Raw genomic sequence first — 18,639 nt, 5'->3', positions numbered from 1 at the left:
CCACGCTGAGACTGCGCGCCCTGCCGAGACTGCGTGCCCTGCCGAGACTATGCGCCCCGCCGAGACTATGCGCCCCGCCGAGACTATGCGCCCCGCCGAGACTATGCGCCCCGCCGAGACTATGCGCCCCGCCGAGACTATGCGCCCCGCCGAGACTATGCGCCCCGCCGAGACTATGCGCCCCGCCGAGACTATGCGCCCCGCCGAGACTATGCGCCCCGCCGAGACTATGCGCCCCGCCGAGACTATGCGCCCCACCGAGACTATGCGCCCCTCCGAGACTATGCGCCCACCGAGACTATGCGCCCCGCCGAAACGATGCGCCCCGCCGAGGCCTAATTATTTCTACTGTTTATTTTGTTCTGTTACACTCTCGCTCTGTCACGAGCCTTGACTTTGTGTGCAACAACAAAATACAATTGGAGAAAGAAGAGGGTATTGTTTAATGTGGTAATGTCTGCTTTTACAGTTTTGGATTTTCTCTGCACACAAACTTTATGATTAGTCTCTAATGAGATGTCTTTGCAGATCTTCACATTATAAAAGTTGAACCTGAAGCATTGGAAGCTTTGGATCAAAAAGGTGATGAGACCTTTGCACTCTTTCCATATATTTTGTTGCTTATTGTTTTGTGAATCACTTTGTAGACATTTTATGGTATTGTTGATTGTATTCAGTAACATTACTACTCAATGCTGTGTTTTTGCCATGATATTTTGTGGGGAGAGGGAGAGGGTACATTTGATGGTAGGGGCAGGGCAGGAGGGCAATCGGTTTGCAAGGGAAATTGCACTTCAAGAAGTTTGCTTACGTGTAGCTTTTGGCAATGTCACGAGTAGATTGTTCGTCAGTGCACTATTTTTAAAATTTATACATTGTGATAAACTGACTTGAGGGGGGAAGGAGGGGGAGAGGTAAAGGGATTCATTCATTAACACAGTTATCTACACAGTTATCTATCTACACTCCTAGCTCTTTCACGAGCCTCGATTCAGTATACAAAAAAAAATAAAAAAATTAAAAATCTGCTAATTAATGTTGGCCCATGTCATCTCAAAAACACCCCAATTAGCCATCAGGAATGATTGTGTGGAATGTAGATAGTCCCTCGTTTTCCTGCCAGCCCTCTTTATTTTCAATATCAAGAGAGGTGCAAAGCACCCCTCCCTTTATTTGGGATAGTTTTTGTGTGCAACTTTAACATGGGGACTGAAAATTCGTTTCTCGGCTTCTACTGTACGAGATCGGCTGCAAATTTCAGAAGTAAATGCTTTTACATCGATATAATACGATCCAGAATTCAAGAAACGGTCATTTCAGCATTTTTGAGTTTTAATAAGAAAACCCTGGAATTCACGTCGGTGACAGTCCGTCCGCCTAAAATGTGTTGGTGCTCATATCTCAAAGGCTATACATTGAAACTAGCTGAAACTTGGAATATGCATTGGCCAATAGGTCTAATTAATGATTTTCCAAACAAATTCTAACTACGTGCCATCGTTTTTGCTTGAAAATTAAATATATAAAAATTAATATATACATAAATAAATTATATATATATCTTGGGGAAAATGCCAGGGGCATAGAAAAGCCCCCTTTATATGGTATGTGCCATGTGGCAATCTATAGAAAAGAAAGGGGCATTCCATAACTTGAAGAAAATGCCAAACAATAGGAAAGAAGAGACATTCAAAAAAATCTTGTGTGCATACTGTACTACCCTTTGTGTTCTTAGGAGGAACCAAGTAATGCTCGAGAAATGTTAATATAAAGGATTTTTCTAGAACATTTCTAGAGCATAACTTGGTTCCTCCGAAGAACACAAGGGTAGTCCAGCATGCACACGAGATTTTTTGAATTTTCGTGAAGAAAAGTTTTGTGAATATCAGAGTAAAAATCCTGTAGGCGATTGACATACAGAAAGACGGACAGTGGTAAAAAGATAACCTCCTCCACCTTTGGTGGTTCAGCTCACAGCAAGTATGTAATACAGTTTGATACAAATTAATTTCATTTCGCTCATCCACATTTTTTGAATTACAAGTCTTCATTCAATTCAGTCCTTTCACCCTGAAGTTGTTTACCCACAATGTCTCGAATTCCCAGTGCACTTCACAGCTGTGTAGTTAATTTGTGCCCTTTTAAATGCATGGTTGTAGTGGAGCACTGCTCAAACATCTATTGTTTTTGGTAAAATGTGGAGAATCTTGGATTATTGGGGAAAGTAGAGGGTATTGTTTAATTCAGGAATGTCTGTTTTTCCAGTTTTAAATTTTATCTGAACACAAACTTTTTATTCTTAGTCTCTAATATGATGTTTGCAGATCTTCACATTATAAAGGTTGAACCTGAAGCATTGGCAGTTTTCAATCAAAGCGTTGGTGAGAATTTTTGGACTCTCTTTAAATTTATTTGGTGCCTGTCATTTTTAGAATGACTTTGTGGAAATTATACAGTAATGCTGAAAGTATTTAACAGCATTGTTGCTCCATGCCAAGCAACGCCGTGCCCCTCCTTCCACCCCTTCCCCTCACTCATCCCACCACCTCCCCTGCCTCGTCACATCCTACACCCCTCCCTCCGGACACCCCACCCTTTCCCCTCCATCAGGCCTCATACCCCACCCTTTCCCCTCCATCAGGCCTTTCACCCAACCCTTTCCTCTCTTTCCGGACTCCCACCCCACCCTTTCCTCTCTTTCCGGACTCCCACCCCACCCTTTCCTCTCTCTCCGGGCTCCCACCCCACCCGTTCCTCTCTCTCTCAGGACTCCCACCCCACCCTTTCCTCTCTCTCTGGACTCCCACCCCTCCCTCCGCCGGCCTCCCATCCTGCCCCTTCCCCTCCATCCTCCCACCCTAACCCTTGCCCCCTCCCAGCCCCCCATCCATTTGGATTTCCACTTATTCCCTCCCTACTACCCATGCACCCCTTCCCCTCTCTCCTCCCGATCTTTCCGCTGCCTCCTACCTCCAGATTCCCACCCGTTCCCCACTACAGGTGGTGGCTCATTTGTTTTGTTTTTTTACCACTTATGAATTGTTGGAAAATTACTGTTTTCCCCAGTCTCGTTTTCCCCAGTCGGGGTAAAACCCCCAGTGAGGTGTAATCGTGGTGGAAAAAACGAAACGTGATCCCATAAAGTTTCGGCATGAGTAACCTTGGGAGCTCTGACGAGTAGCGTCACAAACAAACAAGGCCTCATTTTCTCTTTTGCATTGAAGACTAGCAAAGGTACCCGGCATTGCTGGGCAACACAGAGTCGCCTTTTGATGGCAATATTAAGAGAGGTGGGAGGGGAGGGGGAGTGGAGTAGGGAGAGAGAAAGGAGGGGTGGGCAAATGGGGAAGGGGAGGGAAGAAGGGAGGGAAAAGAAGTAAAGGGGAGGGGGGGCGAGAAGGAGGTGAGAGAGAGATGGGGGGTGGGAGAGAGAGATTAGGGGTGGAAGAGAGAGAGATGGGGGGTGGGAGAGAGAGGGGGTAGGGGTGGGAGAGAGAGAGGGGGTACAGGTAGGGGAGGGAGGAGGTAGATGTGGGAGAGAGGCGGTAGAGGTGATGGAGAGGTGGTGGAGGTGAGAGGGAGAGGTGGGAGGTAGAGGTGGGAGGGAGAGGTGGTAGAGGTGGGAGGGAGAGGCGGTAGAGGTGGGAGGGAGAGGTGGGAGGGAGAGGCGGGAGGGAGAGGCGGTAGAGGTGGGAGGGAGAGGCAGTAGAGGTGGGAAGGAGAGGCGGTAGAGGTGGGAGGGAGAGGCGGTAGAGGTGGGAGGGGGAGGCGGTAGAGGTGGGAGGGGGAGGTGGTAGAGGTGGGAGGGGGAGGCGGTAGAGGTGGGAGGGAGAGGCGGTAGAGGTGGGAGGGAGAGGCTGTAGAGGTGGGAGGGAGGGGAGGGAGAGGCGGTAGAGGTGGGAGGGAGAGGTGGTAGAAGTGGGAGGGAGAGGCAGTAGAGGTGGGAGGGAGAGGCGGTAGAGGTGGGAGGGAGAGGTGGTAGAGGTGGGAGGGAGAGGCGGTAGAGGTGGGAGGGAGAGGCGGTAGAGGTGGGGGGGGGGGGGAGAGGCGGTAGCGGTGGGGGGGGGGAGAGGCGGTAGAGGTGGGAGGGAGAGGCGGTAGAGGTGGGAGGGAGAGGCGGTAGAGGTGGGAGGGAGAGGCGGTAGAGGTGGGAGGGAGAGGCGGTAGAGGTGGGAGGGAGAGGCGGTAGAGGTGGGAGGGAGAGGCGGTAGAGGTGGGAGGGAGAGGCGGTAGAGGTGGGAGGGAGAGGCAGTAGAGGTGGGAGGGAGAGGCGGTGGAGGGGGAGTACAGGTGGTCGAGAGAGGGGGTATTGGTGGGAAGGAGAGGGAGTGGGGGGTGGGCGAGAACAGGGGTGGGGAAGTGGGAAAGAAAGGAGGTGGGGAGAGGAAAAAAGAGAGAAAGAGGAGGGGGTTAGCAATGAGAATCATATGTTATGCTCAATGACCGTGCACTAACACACATACAGTCGTGGCCAAAAATATTGGCACCCTTGCACTTTTTTCAAATAATGCACCATTTCTTCCAGAGAATTGTTGAAATTTAAGATATTTTGGTTTCCACATATGTATTTCTTTGGTTTGCAGAGGAACAAAACAAAAAAAAGCTGAAAAATTACGAAACAGCTTATTCCACACAGAAATCATAAAATGGCCCGGACAATATTGTTACGGCCCGCGGATAAGGATGTTGGTTTGCCGAGCGGATGGCACCGTGGCCTAACAGTTACCCCGATTAACCCGATCCCCGAACGTTGGCCGGATCGCGCCACAGCTATTCAATATGGAAAAGACAAAAGCAACACGGATGTGAAGAAGAAGAAGAAGAAGAAGAAGACGAAAAAAAGGTTGAAAATACTACTAAATTTATTCCTACTAGATACAGGCTCAAAATAACCAAGGGGAAGGAAAGATAAGAAAATAATTTACAGAAGATTTTAGACACAGTGCAACCTAGCTTATACAAACTTAATTAAATACCCAGGACAGAACAAACAAAGACAGACACGCGGGGAATGATGATAGGACTGGCGGGAGGTGGATGGCTGGAGGGAGAGGAAAGTCCAAGGGGTCCTGCAGCACGATCGGCGCGTTTAGCAGCCGCCGTTCCTTCGCGGCCCTGCTCAAAACCGCCGTCCAGGCCCCAAGCGGCTGTTGAGTGTTGTTGCTGCTGTGGCCGCCGCTGCTGCTGCTGCTGTGGACGTCGCGTGCTTTGCCAGGACTACAACAGGCTTTGTGCTTCCCTGGATGATGATCTCCTTAATGTTCTCTCGCAGTTGGTTCTCTCTGTTCTCCTGGATCATCTCACGCAGTACCTTGCGCCCGCGCTTTTATAACGCCTCCGGCGATCAAGCCGCCGGCCTTCAGGACACGCCCATCGGTGTGCTCACCTCGGCCCTGGTTGGTCGCGTGACCCTCTGGCTCCGCCCTTGATGACGATGGGCGGGCGCGCCTTTCTTCCCCGACCCGAGCACATGTTCAATGGTGGTTTTGGAGGGGATGTAATTTGCAATCGAGGCTTGGCCATGACGAAAGGGGATGTGAAAGGAAATGGAGATTTTGGGGATGGGAATGAAAGGGGATCTATTTTATTTCACTTGGTGCAATGGAGTGTCATCTTAATGGGAGACAAGGCCTTACCCTAATACACATAATAAAGATATAACTATCAACCAGGGGGAAATCTATGATTGGCTGACGTGAATGCTTTATGGAATTAACTACGGGAACGCCCTTTGACCTTTCTACAACACTGGAGGCAGGAGGGTCCACACTAAAGCAATATTCACAACAATTGGTATACAATACAACACAATCAAAAAAACTCAATCCTCATATCCGCAACAATATTATTGGCACTTTTAGAAGTTGTTAGAAATAATTCGATTTCAAGCAGGTGATTCTCTTTTACTTTGGAATTGAACTCACCTGTGTGAGTTGCAGGTGCCTGCAATATAAAATCAGTCATTCAACCAGTTTTAAGAGAGAAAAGGAGTCATTCTGCTGTTTTGTGTCACTGTGTGCACAGCAATGAGCATGGAGAAAAGAAAGAAAGCCAGAGAATTGTCTGAGGAGGTCAGACACAAGATTTTAGCCAAGCATGGACAATCTCAAGGCTTCAAGTCCATCTCCAGAGACCTTGATGTTCCTGTGTCCACCGCACGCAATGTTATCAGGAAGTTTAAGGCCCATGGCACTGTAGCTAACCTCCCTGGATGTGGCAGCAAGAGAAAACTTGATCGAAGATTGCAGCAAAGGATTGTTCAAATGGTGGAGAGAGCACCTCGATCAACTGCCAAAGAGATTCAAGCTGACCTTCAGACACAAGGTACGACAGTTTCAACTTGCACCATTCGTTGCCAACTCAATGAAAGGGAGTTTTATGGTAGGAGACCCAGGAGACCCCACTGCTGAGAGAGAGACGTAAGAAAGCCTGAAAACACACCTAAACAAGCCAAAATCCTTCTGGGAGAATGTCCTGTGGATAGATGAGACCAAATTGAAGCTTTTTTGGAAAGCACATCATCTCTATGTTTACAGAAAACAAAATGAAGCCTTCAAAGAAAAGAACACCTTCCCTACAGTCAAACATGGAGGAGGGTCAGTGATGTTTTGGGGTTGCTGTGCTGCCTCAGGCACTGGGTGCCTTGAATGTGTGCATGGCATCATGAAATCAGGAGATTATCAACGCATTTTGGAGTGCAATGTTCAACCCACTGTCAGAAAGCTGGGTGTCCGTCGAAGGTCATGGGTCTTGCAGCAGCACAATGACCCCAAACGCACTTCAAAAAGCACCAGGAATAGTTCAAGATAAAACGCTGGACTGTTCTGAAGTGGCCAGCAATGAGTCCAGATCTAAATCACATTGAACACCTGTGGGGAGATCTGAAAACAGCAGTTGGGAGAAGGCACCCTTCAAATCTGGGAGAACTGGAGCAGTTTGCTCAAGAAGAGTGGACCAATCTGCCAGTAGAGAGGTGTAGGAAGCTAATTCATGGCTATAGGAAGCGCTTGACTGCAGTTATTTTGTCCAATGGCCATGCTACCAAATATTAAGTCTATGGTGTCAATAATTTTGTCAATGCCATATCTTTTTATTTTGTGATTTAAAAGGATTAAGTTCTGGATCAAAAATATAGGTTCTGTAATATTAACAGTGAAATAAAGAATTGTGGAGACCAAATACGTTTGTCAATTTCAACTTATTTTTGGAGAAAATTGTGAGTTATTTGAAAAAAGTGCAAGGGTGCCAATATTTTTGGCTACGACTATTATATATATATATATATATATATATATATATATATATATATATATAAATATATATATATATATATATATATATAAATATATATATATATATATATATATATATATCTATCTATAATTCCAGTAATCTCTGTGTGTATGTATGTATGTATGTATGTATGTATGTATGTATGTATGTATGTCTGTCTGTGACCGCTGTTTCTCGACAACCACGGGTCCGATATACTTTAAACTTGCCAGGTATATTGCTGGGGACCCGAGGATGTGCCTTTTCAAGGTTTCATATTAATCGGACAAGTAGTTACCGAGCTATGTCCAAAAAACGATTCAACCAATCAGAGAGCAGCGAGCTATCACGTGTGCCGAACGTGGCGAACAGACTCTGCCTCGGACGGCACATTTGAGAGCGTATTCATTTATTTCACGTTGGAAAACTATGTTGCCGTTAAACTATGTTTTAAAACTAAATAAAACTAATTTGCGATTCATCGTAACTGCGATTTGCGACCTTCCGGACAGTGAAGACTTCACTTTCGGCCGCCAATCACAGAACGCGTTGTTGCGAGCCGAGCCGAGCGCGTGCGCCATTACGGTTCGTAATTCGATTTCTTCCGGAGAAAATAATAATTTCTCGATTTCTTATGCGCATTATTTCTCCCAGAGCGAAGGGCGGAAGCGAAGAGCGTTGTTTTTTTTGTTTACGGGCGTACGGGCGGGGTAGAGCGTACGGGTAGCGTTTTTTTTTTTTTTTGGCAAGGAACGGGCACCCACGTACGGGCATGCCCTAGTATATATAATTATATATATATATATATATAATTATATATATATCTATCTATAATTCCAGTAATCTCTGTGTGTTTGTTTGTACGTTTGTACGTTTGTTTGTCTGTGACCGCTGTTTCTCGACAACCACGGGTCCGATATACTTTAAACTTGCCAGGTATATTGCTGGGGACCCGAGGATGTGCCTTTTCAAGGTTTCATATTAATCGGACAATTACTTACCGAGCTATGTCCAAAAAACGATTCAACCAATCAGAGAGCAGCGAGCTATCGCGTGTGCCGAACGTGGCGGACACACTCTGCCTCGGATGGCACATTTGAGAGCGTATTCATTTATTTCACGTTTGCAAACTATGTTGGCGCTATGTTGGCGTTACACTATGTTTTAAAACTAATAAAAACCCCGGGGGGATTGTCACTGTACTCGCAAGCCGTTCGCCGTTCGCTTTGGCGTTGCGAATGGACCAAAACATTTCATGCACCAAACCATTTCATGTAAAGCGTTCGCCGTTCGCTTTGGCGTTGCGAATGGACCAAAACATTTCATGGACCAAACCATTTCATGTAAATAGAGGGGGGGATATAATTTTAGATATAGATATAGTACGGGCATGCCCTAGTATATATAATTATATATATATATATATATATATATATATATATATATATATATATATATATATATATATATATATATATATATACATTGTTGCGGATATGAGGACTGTATATATATTTTTTGATTGTGTGCTTTATTATTATTATTATTGTTATTCTGCGCCTCCTGCCTCCGGAGCTGTGTAAAGGTCAAAGGGGCATCCCATAATTAGTCCATAAAGCATCCACACCACAGCCAATCATAGAATACCCCTGTTCGATAGTTATATCTTATTCTGTGTTTTAGGGTAAGGCTGTGTCTCCCATTAATTGAAGTACTCCATTGCACCAGTGAAAGAGATAGATTCCCTTCATTCCCATTCCCAAAACCTCCATTCCCCCTTTTCGTCGTCTGGCAATTACCTCCCCTCCAATAACCGCCATTGACCACGAGGCAGGGTCGGAGAAGAAAGGCGTGTCTCCACCTCGTCATAGAGGGGAGGAGTGAGCCAGCCCCACTCGACCAACCAGGAGCCAGGGGTTTGGCTAGAGAGGGCGGAGGAAGAGTGATCGGGGAGGTTCGCAAAGGTTGAGGGGCGGGGCCTATATAACCCGCAGGACTCCCCAAGGAGTCGAGCTTTGAAGAAGAAAGAGAGGCGCTGAGAGGAGGGAATGAGCAGGCGTGACCGCAGCTAAAATCCGCAGCGCGACGCTCCCAAAAGAGAAGCTGAGACAAGCTTTGAGAGAGGAGTTTTTACCGGCAGACGAAAGGGAGCCCAAGCCGTTGAGACGAGAGGAGGTCCAAGGCAGATGAGCTTTTACCGGCAGACAAAAGGGAGCCCAAGCCGTTGAGAAGAGAGAGGGTCCAAGAAGCAGAGCTGAGTTGTGTGGTTTTGGTCGTCAGTGGTTGCGTTGTGGTGGTCAGTGGTTGCGTTGGTTGCGTTGAGTTGTCGGTGGTGAGGAGTGATTGGACCAAGAGAACATAGAGAACATCCAAGGAGAGGACATCCCAGAAAGCACAAAGCCTGTTGTAATCCTGGAAAAGCAGCGGCGGCCACAGCAGCAACAACACCCAACAGCCGCTTGGGGCCTGGACGGCGGTTTTGAGCAGGGCCGCGAAGGAACGGCGGCTGCTAAACGCGCCGATCGTGCTGCACAATACAGCTCCAAGCCATCCTCTCCTTCCAGCCAATTCCTGTCATCATTCCCCGTGTGAGTCGTCTTTGTTTGTTCTGTCCTGGGTAGGTAATTAAGCTTGTATAAGGAATTCACTGTGTCACCTGCGTCTTGTGTCCCTGTACATAATCGTGACTGCTCCTTCTTGATTATATGTGTAAATAATAAATCCCATTACTCTTCTGTCCGTCTTCTCGTCTTATTCCTTTTCCTCTTTGCATTCGGTCGTTTTAGAGTTTTCCAGATTGGGCAGCTGCGGTGCGATACGGCCAAAGTTTGGGGTGAATCGGGTGAGTTGGGGAAGAATCGGGGGGAACTGTTAGGTCGCGGTAATACACCACCGCTCGGTCAATATAACATCTTAACCGCGACAGTAACAATTGGTGTCGAGGAGTGGGATACGAGGCCCGAAGCACGCTTAACGCGCTCAAAATTACAAAGTGCTGGAAATTTGTGTTGTTGTAAAGGAAAACCCGAATTTTGAAATCGCGCCATGGCTGGTCAAGGCGATCGGATGCCGGTGGGTGAGCTAGAGGAGGGGTTAGGAGTAACCCAGGATCAAATGGAGGGGAGCAATGAGGAGGCGGTTGAGGGAGTATCAGACGCACAAAATGGCGCTCTCGCGCACGTGGTATCAGACGCACAAAGTGGCAGCTCGCACGAGCGCGGGGTAGCCGCGGCCCGCTTCGCAAATAGCGGGAATTGATGTGCGGGACCTCATGGCGCAGATTAATGCAGCCATACTAATGGCAAATATGGGGCTAGAAGCAAAAATGGATGCTCAGGGTGGGCGAATGGGACAAATGGGGAACCGGATGGATGCTCAGAGTGAGCAAATGAGGGCTCAGAGTGAGCAATTGGGGGTAATGAGGGACGAAGCGAGGGGTACTGGTGAGGGGTTAGACAAGAAATTTGGGAAGTTAGACAATAATTTTGAGGGGTTAGACAAGAAATTTGGGAAGTTAGACAATAATTTTGAGGGGTTAAACAACGGGATAAAAGAGGTGAAAAATGGGTTAATGGGGTTAGAAAATAGGATGGAAGACAAATTGCGGGAAATAGGGGAACAATCTGCCAGGGAAATCAAACGAATGGGGAACCAGATAGAGGAGGTGCAAATCGGGTTAGAAAGTAAACTGGATGCTCAGAGGGATGAATTGGGACAGATGAGGGTGGCATCTACAAAAGAGATGGAGGAGATGAAAGAGGGGATACGACGAGGTGTAAGTGAGGAGGTTTCGGGGCTACGCGAGGAGGTAAAGCGAGGTGAGAAGCGTATGGAGAAAGAGGTGAGAAATAATACGGCGAGGTTACAGGGGGGAATAGAAGATCTGACTGAGGAGGTGGAACAGCTGACAGAGGGACAAACGGAGTTAGTGGAGCAGGTTCAAAGGAACACTGCGGTACTAGGAGGGTTAAAGGCGACACAAAAAGAAATTAAAAATGACTTGATAGCGACACAGAGGCAATGTCAGATGGTACGTGAGGGACTGACAATGAGGTTGGATGAGGTGACAGAAGTAATGGAGACAAAGGACCGGCAGGTGAGGATGCACATAGAGACGGTCAAGGTAGCCTTAGAGGACGAACTTGAGGAGACGCACCGGGAAATAAAAGAGGTGAAGCAAAAATTAGAGGAAGTGGAAGAAGAGGTGAGTGAAATTAAGAAGAGACGGACAGAAATTAAGAGAGAAATAAAGGAGGAGGTAATGGAATTGGTACAAGGTCGGTGCTCAACTCATGATGTGCTGCTCACTAACCAAATAAAGAGTTTGCAGGTGGCAAAGGAGGTGCGGAGACGAGGTGCCAAGGTGAGTGGCGATATAATCGGAAATGTACATGATGTGAGGAAAGCTTCAGTCGGCTTGGGGATTGGGTTGGATCCGGGTGTTCGTGAAAGGCCGTTGGTGAAGTGTGTGACAGGTCAGGTGTGCGAAAAAAGAGGTGTGCGAGAATGTCCGACCATGGGGAGTGTGAGGAAAAAGTGCGCGCCGACCAGTGAGTGTGCTGTCGAGAGTGAGTCGGTCGTAGCGCGTGTGCGAGGGGGTACATGGAAGCGCGGTGTGGTAAGTGTTACAGAGGATGTAACGAGAAAGTGTACGCCTGTGGTGAGTGTTACAGAGGATGTAACGGGAGAGTGTGCGCGAGAAAGGTGTGTAACGGACGGGTGCATGAGGAAAGAGTGTGCTGTCGAGAGTAAGGGTGAGTGCGCGACCGAGAGTGGAGGTGAGAGTAGTGAGAGTGACACGGAGCGTGAGTTGGTTATGACAGGTGAGCGAGGATGTACACCTGGAATGGAAGGATGCACACCTGGAATGGTAGAGCGTGCGTGGGAATGCACACTTGAGTTGGTCGTGAGGCACGTGGTTGGGTGTGCGAGTGAGAGCACACCTGTGATTGTCACAGAGGAGGTGACCGAGGAGGGGGGCGCGAAGAGGTGTTTTGGTGAGGTGTGCGAGCGACGAATGCGTGCAAAGGTGTTCGGTGGTCAGGTGTGTGACCAAGTCTGTGAGCGGAATGAGTGTACCGAGGTGTGTAAGGAAAGGTACGAGGAGCATGGGAACAGCTGGAGGTATGAGCAAGAAAGGGGTAGCGTATGCGTGTAAGCATGCAGGTGAGGCATCGACGGTAACCGGGTTAGCGGTTAGAGCGACGTTTAGCCGAATCGGGCCCTCGGTGCATGCCGGGCTTCGCGTGCCGCGAGAACCAGCGGGGATCCGAGCCACGGCGGGTTCGAAAGGACCGCCGTACGCGATCCACGCTGGGCCTCGCTTGGAACGGCCGCGTCCGTGCTCCACTAGGCGGAGCGGGCGGGCAGCCCGATAGGAAGGGTCGTCATGGCGACCACTTTTTGTTGAGACGTTCCGGCAGGTCGAGATCGGGCAATTGGATGGCTCCGCGCCGAGGTGGTGCGTGGGATCTCGGCACGGGTAAGCCCCCGTCCCTGCACCGAGTGCCGGACGCATCCAGCCGCCGGCACCAAAGAACCCGCGTTCATTGCTCGGCTGTACGAAGCCGGGCTGTAGACGTGAATTGGCGCACCGAGAGGATCTAATAAGTAGACGGGTGATGAGGATAGTGTTTTGGACCCAAAATTAGAAAAAGGCAAAATTTGATGATTGGTACGGTGATTAGCGGTAAATGGCAAATTTTTGGTTTGTTGGATTTGGACGAGCGAAATTGATAGGACCTCCCCGATGTGGTGGGATGGCAAATCCACCATCCCTCACAGCGGGGGGGGGGGGGGCAAAGGAGCACTAGTTTATGGGGTTGATGGCAGTGAAAACTAGCCCGGGTGGGTTAGGATATTGTGTGTAGGGACCTAGAAGATGACATTAGGTAACGTTAAGGTTAGTTAGTGACAATGACACCTGTAGTGGGGACGCAGGTAGAGTAGAGTGGATGATAATGACGAGGGAGCGCAATAGTTTAAAGGGACGACTGGGAAGCGCAAGTTTCAGAGGGGAGTAGTTAGATGAGATGATGCCGTGTGTTTGAGGATTGAACAGGTGTGATTGCACAGGTGTGCAACTGAACAGGTGAATGGAGCAGTGTATGAGGGAGTAGTGGTGATTGCGTGTTGTGTTGACCAAATGGTCCAGGAAGAAAGGAGGGTGCAGGTGGCACCAGGTGTGAGTGCACAGGTGTGCAACAACAGGTATGGAGAATGGTTGTGTGGAATAAATAGTGTGGAATAAATGGAGTATTGGAATGGATGGTCGTGGAGTGAGTATGTTGGAAATTGTGGAGTGGAGTGGATGGTGCGAAGGTGTGAATGTGGGAAGAGTGGACCCCCATCACGGATACCCGGGGCGGGTAGTGTAAGTGTTAGGTAGAGGGTATAGGTAAATTGGGGTTGGATATTGGCATCTGTGGTGCGGGTGGAAGAATGGTGATTGGATGGGTGCATTAGTGTTGTGGAAATGGCTGGGCGTGTAGCCTGTTAGTGTGTGTAGTTGGTTTGGGCACTCCACCACTGTGAGGATGTCGGCCAGGTGAGGCCGCAGGTGGGCTCTGGGAGCCGGTAGTAGTTGTTGTGGATGGGGCCCGAGGATCCAGAGGACGGACCCGGGTAGCCCAGTGCCAGAGGGCACCGAGTGGGGTGACAGAGCCAGGAGGGGTCTTCCCCAGTTAGTTAGGTTAGGGTGAGGAGCTAGGTAAGCTCGGGTGGCAACTACAGTGGTGGAGGTGTGCAGGTGGGTAGACCTGCTGGGAGAGCTACACGTCACAGCCCAGAAATTGTGCAAGGGCACCGGGAGATGAATCGGGGGAGTGAGACCCCAAATTGAGAAGCACCACAGTTTGGTCAATGGGAATTTGGTTTTTAGAACCCATAGTGTAAGTTGGCCAATGGATTGGCGGGGAGAGACCCCGGGTAGTGTAAAGTGTGTTAAAATCATTTAGAGGATAGTTAGGATGAAGGATCTCCTCGCACCATCTGCATCCACTCACCTGAGATGAGGTAACTCCACACCATGCCATGTTTTATTATTTTTCATTAATGCAAATGTTTTGGATTGTGAGACGCATCATGATGTGGGTGTGACATTGTGCGTAATTCCATCTCTCCCTCCTTATGAGGATTGATGACGAATTGGGTGATGGCAAATTTTGGATAGTGGGGGAGTGAAGACGAATTTGGTATAAGGGAAATAAGGGGAAGACGTGACGGTAGCGACGGATTGGTAATGTGTAGATTTTTGTACATATGGGGTAAGGGCAAGGGGAGTGTAGGTGACAGGGGGGGTGACGTACGGTAGGGACGAGCTTTCTCATTTCGCTCTCCGTACGCATTTCGCCTTGCATTGCCTTATTGACGTGTACCCTTGTGACCTTACCCCTCGCTCATTTCTCTTGTCCCCCTTTTGTCTCCCACATGACCTGTGCGCCATGGGGCGCCGAGGGGAGCGTGCGTGAGTCGGCCATTGTGCGCCCGGAACTCTCAGAACCAGCTGTCTGCATCGATGCACCACATTATGGACCACATGTCTGTGGCCGAGCACCACTTATGGACCCCATGGGTTGGGGCATGGCCCCTCTGCTGGAACCAGCCATGAGGGCCCGAAATCTTGCTGGCGGACCTTGGCCACAGGGCACCGATGCCCCACAGGTGAACCACACGTAGTCGGCCCTGTGGGCCATAAATAAAATAAATAAAATGGACACGTTTGGGCAAGCTTTATTGCAAATAGGCCGCCAGTAAGAAAATGAAAGAAAGACAACAACTGGAAGACAATAATAATAACCAGCAGAGGGAGCCGAAGAGCAAGAGATCACCTGCAGGGTTAGGGGTTGTTGGTTTTATTTTCTTGAACTATGGTGACTGCACCGATGGGTGCTTGGGTGTGTATTGGTGCGTTTTGGGTGCTTTCATGGTGCATTGATGCAGAGCAGACTGTCTCCCCCCCAGAAAGAACAATCACAGGTCCTGGGTTAGTTTTGTAAATAAAAATAGCGTCATTGTAAATAATGCTCCCCACCGTCAGTGTATAGTTTGAAGACAATTCCGCAATTCGGTTAACTGTGGGCGTAAGTCTGTTAGGCAGGGTGCAATGGAGCAGCGGGACACATTTATTTATGTTTTAAAACTGTCGCACTCAGGGTCAGGTTAAAAGTAGAGGGAACTACACCTACGTGTCACACTAAATAAAAGTTGTAGGCCCGGGACGTGCCTAAGAGGAGGAGGGTGCAGTGTTGCGGATATGAGGACTGTATATATTTTTTTTGATTGTGTGCTTTATTATTATTATTATTGTTATTCTGCGCCTCCTGCCTCCGGAGCTGTGTAAAGGTCAAAGGGGCATCCCATAATTAGTCCATAAAGCATCCACACCACAGCCAATCATAGTATACCCCTGTTCGATAGTTATATCTTATTCTGTGTTTTAGGGTAGGGCTGTGTCTCCCATTAATTGAAGTACTCCATTGCACCAGTGAAAGAGATAGATTCCCTTCATTCCCATTCCCAAAACCTCCATTCCCCCTTTTCGTCGTTTGGCAATTACCTCCCCTCCAATAACCGCCATTGACCACGAGGCAGGGTCGGAGAAGAAAGGCGTGTCTCCACCTCGTCATAGAGGGGAGGAGTGAGCCAGCCCCACTCGACCAACCAGGAGCCAGGGGTTTGGCTAGAGAGGGCGGAGGAAGAGCGATCGGGGAGGTTCGCAAAGGTTGAGGGGCGGGGCCTATATAACCCGCAGCGCGACACTCCCCAAGGAGTCGAGCTTTGAAGAAGAAAGAGAGGCGCTGAGAGGAGGGAATGAGCAGGCGTGACCGCAGCTAAAATCCGCAGCGCGACGCTCCCAAAAGAGAAGCTGAGACAAGCTTTGAGAGAGGAGTTTTTACCGGCAGACGAAAGGGAGCCCAAGCCGTTGAGACGAGAGGAGGTCCAAGGCAGATGAGCTTTTACCGGCAGACAAAAGGGAGCCCAAGCCGTTGAGAAGAGAGAGGGTCCAAGAAGCAGAGCTGAGTTGTGTGGTTTTGGTCGTCAGTGGTTGCGTTGTGGTGGTCAGTGGTTGCGTTGGTTGCGTTGAGTTGTCGGTGGTGAGGAGTGATTGGACCAAGAGAACATAGAGAACATCCAAGGAGAGGACATCCCAGAAAGCACAAAGCCTGTTGTAATCCTGGAAAAGCAGCGGCGGCCACAGCAGCAACAACACCCAACAGCCGCTTGGGGCCTGGACGGCGGTTTTGAGCAGGGCCGCGAAGGAACGGCGGCTGCTAAACGCGCCGATCGTGCTGCACAATACAGCTCCAAGCCATCCTCTCCTTCCAGCCAATTCCTGTCATCATTCCCCGTGTGAGTCGTCTTTGTTTGTTCTGTCCTGGGTAGGTAATTAAGCTTGTATAAGGAATTCACTGTGTCACCTGCGTCTCGTGTCCCTGTACATAATCGTGACTGCTCCTTCTTGATTATATGTGTAAATAATAAATCCCATTACTCTTCTGTCCGTCTTCTCATCTTATTCCTTTTCCTCTTTGCATTCGGTCGTTTTAGAGTTTTCCAGATTGGGCAGCTGCGGTGCGATACGGCCAAAGTTTGGGGTGAATCGGGTGAGCTGGGGAAGAATCGGGGGGAACTGTTAGGTCGCGGTAATACACCACCGCTCGGTCAATATAACATCTTAACCGCGACAGTAACAATATATATATATATATATATATATATATATATATATATATATATATATATATATATATATATATATATATATATATGTATATATACATATATATACATATATATATCAAGGGAGGTGCAAAGGATGGTGCATATATATATATATATATATATATATATATATATATATATATATATATATATATATATCATTCATTCATTCATTCAAGTGAGGTGCAAAATGGCCCTCCCTTTATATAAGGGATCATTTCTCTGTATGCAGCTTTAACATGGGGACTGAAAATTCCTTTCTCGGCTTCTACTGGATGAAATCGGCTGCACATTTCAGAAGTAAATGCTTTGTACATCGATGTAATATGTTCCAAATTTCAGCAACATCTGTTTCCGCATTCTTGAGTTTTATTTAGAAAATCCTCAAATTCACGTTGGTGTTCATCCATCCGTCCACCCAAAATGTGTTGGCTCTCGTATTTCAAAGGCTATACATTTAAACGAGCTCAAACTTGGAATATACATCAGCCAATAGGTCTAGTTAATGGCCTTGAAACCAAATTCAAACTCTGCGCTCATTAAGGGGGTCTAGGTGGGGGGGGGGGGGGGGCAGAGGTATTTGTTCTCTTCCATGATATATATGTGTTGGGCTAGCGGCTAGGGTGCCAGCTTAGGATCCTAGGATCCTGGGTTCGAATCCCGGTCGATCGCTGAATTAACGCCAGGGGGGTTGACTCAGCCTGTCATCCTTTCAAGGTCGGCAAATTGAGTACCAGTTCACTGGTAATTCCCTGTTTGTCGTAAAAAGGCGACAAAAAGGGTTGGCGGCAGGAAGGGCATCCGGCCGTAAAACATTGCTTCAAAAAGGGGACCAAAAAACAACAACAACCACAGTCCCCGAAAAAGGCCAACCCCCGCTTGCGGGGGAAAATGGCCTCTAAAGGTGTTTTTTTTTTTTTAATGAAACTACACACACGATTTTAATGAAACTTGGCCATAAGCTTCATGTCTGATACCTAACGAAAGTGTATTGGCCACATCAAAATCTGCGCTCATAGTGGGGGTCCATGGGGGTTTTGATCCCTTCCCCTACTTCCCCCTCCCCTCCCCTCCTAAAAATAGGTATTTGGTCTCTTCTCAGAAACTACACACACAATTTTCATGAAACTTGGCCATAAGCTTCACATCTGATGCCTAACGAAGGTATATTAACCGCATCAAAATCTGAGCACATTGAAGGGGTTTACGGGGGAGGGAGGTGTTGACTTCCCAAAATAGGTATTTGCTCTCTTCTCCTAAAATACACACACACGATTTTGATGAAACTTGGCTACAAGCTTCATATCTGATGCCTAACGAAGGTGTACTATATATAAATATAGCTATATATATATATATATATATATATATATATATATACACACTTTCTACCTCTTTTTATGAAAAAAATATATAACGTGCTGGCTTAATGGCCTCATGGATAAATGCATCAGACTCCCAAGCTGGGAATTGAATGAAAAATGAATGAATGATCGTTTTAAGGCTATTTTCCCTGCTACAGCGGGGGTTAGCCTTGCGGGCCCCATGACAATCATGGTTCCCTTTTTGAGGCAATGTTTTTACGGCCAGATGCCCTTCCTGGTGCCAACCCTTAGTCGTCTCTTATGATGCGCAGGGATACGG

The 18,639-nt window shown here is 48.0% G+C and overlaps 1 protein-coding gene across 1 annotated transcript in view; it reads left to right on the top strand.

Annotated features, from left to right (window-relative positions):
* Positions 1–531: 531 nt before the first annotated feature.
* LOC144893754 (uncharacterized) overlaps positions 532–18,639 on the top strand; it is a 44,192-nt gene continuing 26,084 nt past the window's right edge. The window contains exons 1-2 of the mRNA XM_078785148.1: positions 532–582; positions 2,325–2,381. The gene's annotated coding sequence lies outside the window, so the exon portion shown is untranslated. The remainder of the gene's footprint in view (positions 583–2,324; positions 2,382–18,639) is intronic.

The sequence above is a fragment of the Myxine glutinosa genome, chromosome 1 (assembly GCF_964187855.1).
Source record: "Myxine glutinosa chromosome 1, kmMyxGlut1.1, whole genome shotgun sequence".
NCBI classification, from domain to species: Eukaryota; Metazoa; Chordata; class Myxini; order Myxiniformes; family Myxinidae; genus Myxine; species Myxine glutinosa.
This window is presented reverse-complemented; position numbering and strand designations above follow the sequence as displayed.